A 4343-nucleotide genomic window follows, 5' to 3' on the forward strand; every position below is an offset into this window, starting at 1 on the left:
AAGAGAGAGCACTGATGTCAACAAACCACCGAGCTACTGTACACATCAGGTACAGTTGGAAAGGTTGAAGAACCCGTTGACTGTTGGTGCACTTCCAGATCAGTGACTTTTCAATCACCCCTTTGGTTAAAGAATTATATGTGTGTGTTTTTTACTTTGATTCAATTTTATTTTACTTATAAAGAGTTAAATCTCAACAGTAGTCACATCAAGGTGCTCTCCACAGTAACAGAGAGAAACCCCAACAATCAGACGACCCCATATGAGCGAGCTATTTGGCGACAGTGGAGAGGCTGTGGGTGAGAGGCGAGAGACAAGACCAAAGGCTTGCTGTGGAAGCTAGCCAGAACTCATAACTCAATACAATCATTAGCAATAACTATGCTAAGCCAGCTAATTATTGTCTAGTTAGTGATAAATTCAGTCATGTTTTCAATATATGTCTCATTTATATATTTACATATGTTTATATTATAAAGTTTACAGGCTGTGAACTGAGTATCAATTTGAGTCCACACAGATGATGAAATACTGGGTTTGTGGTTTTTACTTCAAACCGTCCAGGCACGGCAGAGAATGGTCGTCTTTACAGGAATCACTGAACACGTGGAACACGAAACAAACACCTCACTGAGCTCAAATATAGAATTTCTAACATATCACGTTTTTAAGGCCAGGTTAGGCTTCAGAACACCCTGAGTGCTCGACTACATGAAGACTAAGTAAATTTAATGTTCCTCAGTGTAAATTTAAAAAGAATAACTCATCATTTACAATACATTATTGTTTTTAGATTATTCTCAGAGTCTGGACCCTCAGACACACGATTCACTGCATGGGCTCAGGAATACTTCCAGAAACGTGTGAACATAGCTTCCTCTGTCACCCACAAACACAGGTTAAATCCACAAACACCAGTCATTCCTGGACCAAAGCCATTTAAAATCTGATTTTATTGTTTTCAGAAAAAATATGGACACCATGTTCTCCAAAACAATGAGGTGCTGGAGCTTCGCTGCCTGTTACCAGCACTCAGTTTTAGAGCTTGTCTCTCTGATGACATAGAGGTGCAAACGTACCTGGAACTGGCTGCTTGCACATCTGGAAAGCCACCATCAGTGCTGAAAGGTATGTGCAGGTTTAAGGCCAGCATAAGCTCCCATACAGGCAATATCTTTTCCAGTAAATCTTTAACCAAGATCATGCTGAACTGCATGCTGCATTTGTTACAACAGCATGGATTTGTTGTAGAAGGGGCCTTTAACCAAATGAAGACTAATTTGCCACATCGTGAATTTAAAAGTAAGAGAGAGAAGATCCAGGACTGTTACGCAACTAGAATCCTATATTAGCCAGGAGTGAGACAGCATTGCTCTATCACTAGTCCAGCAGCTCGTCTCCTCAGGTCCCTGACGTTTATGGATCGTTGTTAAAAGAAGAGGGGACGCCATACAGCGGTAAACATGAACCTGTCTGAACTTTTCTGACACATGTTGGTGCCACCAAATTAAAAATGACCTAAGTTTTTCCTTAAACTGCTACAGTTTCTCAGTTTAATCATTGGATATCATTTTTATTCTCCATTTTGAAGGAGACGTTGGATCATGAGATTTACAGATCATTGCATTCAGTTCAGATTCCATATTTTGCACAGTGTTCCAACATTTGCACATTGCACTTATAACCCTAACGAGTTCCTGATCTGTCCTTTTGCCTTCTGGCTATTTTATTCTCCCAATGATCCGTTTATAAATGTGCAAGACCTAAACCCAGATTCTGGTCAATCAAAACACACACCTATCCATCCATCTTGGGCCAAATCATGGGTGCAGTAGCCTGTGTAGCTCAGACCTCCCTCTGCTCAGGTCACAGATATGATCTCTCCAGCACGGGTCTACCCCGGGGCTTCCTTAGGTTGAAACACGCCTCACCCAGGTTTAATGCTCAGCTCTATCTGGACCCACCTCGCATCACTACAGACACGGTCCCAACATCCCACTTCTCCTCTCCTCACTCATGAAAAAGACCAGGAAATACTTAAACTCAGTTTAAGTAACTCAGTTTAGCAACTGTGACCCAGTATGGACACTTCACCAGCTGAGAGTCATGGCCTCAGGCTTGAAGGTGAAATTCATTCTCACTGCTTCACACTCGGTTGTGAACCATTCCAGTGCAAGCTGGACGCCACCGCCTAATGAAGCCAGCAGAATCACATCCTCTGCAAAAACTAGAGATAATTTTGAGGTCAGAAGTGTGCGTAGAGCACGGCTTTCTCTCCCGAGTCGCCTGACAGTTTGGCAGAATCAGTTTGAAGCAGACCTGAAGCAGTCTCGGTCAAAAGCCTGACAAAACTACTCCCACATGCATGGGCTGAGGTCCAGTCCCTCCTCATGCCTGCCTTCAGGGTGGGGCCACAGTGAACCTGGGCATTTGGCCCCTGACTTTTTGCCCTCCGTATGGGTGTCTGGCCTCTCACCATGGACCAGTTTGCCTGCTAGAGTCTATCAAGGACCCAAACAACACACACACCCCTCCACCACGGTTAGGTGAGTTTACATTTCTTTTTTAATTAATTAAACTGTATTATTTATCAAACTTAGTTAATAACTTTGTAAGTACTAACAGACAGTATGGGTAAATGTGAGTTGGTTTAAAAAGAGCCAGTAAGTCACCGAGACTAGAACAGCAGTACATACATGTCAGTGCAGCCACGAGTTATTTTACACCATCATCTCATCTTTGCAATTATTGCACACAACGCTGTTCTGAGGGTACAGGACTGGACATATGTTAACAACAACGCTGGGATACGTAGAGCAGGCATGAAACAGGTGAGCAACATCAGCTAGTTTATTCTTACCTTCACCATCACCGGCTCAGTCATGAAGTCAACTGAATCCAGTTTTATTTATGCAGCACCTCATCACAACAGCAGTTGCCTCAAAGTGCTTTAAACTTGTTTGTATTTCTGCGGCCACCTGTCTTCTATCCGAAGGTTTTTAGGTGGGATTCATTTATTTTGGTTACGGAATTGTTGCCTGCTGTATTTGGAATACCTGGAATACCTGGAATACCTGGTGACTGTGGCGACCAACTTTAATAACTGCCAGCCATCTCTAACAGCCGCGTGTGTGTGTGTGAAGTCTCTCTGAGCGCTAACAAACTCACTCTTGGGATCTTTCCGTACTTCTGTTGTCCTGTTTCTTTTTTTTTCTAATTGCATTTGTCGTGAAAACTGTGACAATCTGACTGCTGTTGGAGGTTACAGAGCATACAAAGTTAGGCCAACATTTGTGCCAACAGCAGGTGCTTCTGGGTACTGCGAGGCGCTTCCTCCCACTGCTCAAAGAGATGTTTGATAATTGGTGAAGAATGGATGGTTGTCTGTCTCTATGCACGAGACAGACAAATGAGTGTCGGCGACACTCATTTTCCCGAGTGACCAGTCGGTCTGTGTGACCTCATCGAGCACCTTTCCTAAAGACACAGCTTGAAACGGTTTTCTTTATTGATTGATTTATTTTGCATGAGAGGTCGAAAAAACTGGGGAAGTCTGCTATTTTTAGTTCAAATAATGAACAAGACCAACAAGTCCACAATAAGACAGCAAGAATCTCTACTAGAAAGAGAGAGTGGTAAAAAAAGAAAAACAGCACTCGGACACACCTGAATCGATTGCAGCTGCAGTGACAGACACTTGGTAATATTTTACCAGACGTCCGATATGAAAGTTGCTTCTAAAGACGAATTCCCTTCCTGTGGACCATTTAGTATCCAAGCATGAACATGAGCTTTGCTGTTGTTTGACACTAAATGCTTAGAGGAAGATTGAGGATGAAAAACGGGGAGTGTGGCGAGTGGGTGAAAGCAGACGACAGAGCACATTCCACAAGAAAGTACATTCATCAGTAAACGTCTGCCTCCCAGGAACAGCGGCCACTTCATCCAAAGGGTCTGCAGCCGCACGAGCACATTTACAAGCTGAATGAATGAGATCCAACCACTACAGTTATTCACCACAGTGACTGGTAAACAAACATACAACAAAACAGACTTCAGGGTGGAGTTTCCCACCTTCACACCAAATGTCACAGGCTTTACTTACAGAAACAGACAGTTTTGTAACCTGATTTCTAAACCATTACTGGTGATTTACATGCAGGTCTTTCCTGATTTGTATTTACTAGTCTGTAAACTACCTACTTTTTGGACAAAGAATCTGTAAACACTGATGCAAACTGTGTCCATGGTGCATCCTGCTAACGTCCGGTAGTCGTCCATATGTACCACAGAAGGCGGCGATCCAGACGCTGTTTGATCTTCCTTGAAGTAATGCCAACATG

Source organism: Astatotilapia calliptera, unplaced genomic scaffold, assembly GCF_900246225.1.
Source record: "Astatotilapia calliptera unplaced genomic scaffold, fAstCal1.2 U_scaffold_126, whole genome shotgun sequence".
Taxonomy (NCBI): Eukaryota; Metazoa; Chordata; class Actinopteri; order Cichliformes; family Cichlidae; genus Astatotilapia; species Astatotilapia calliptera.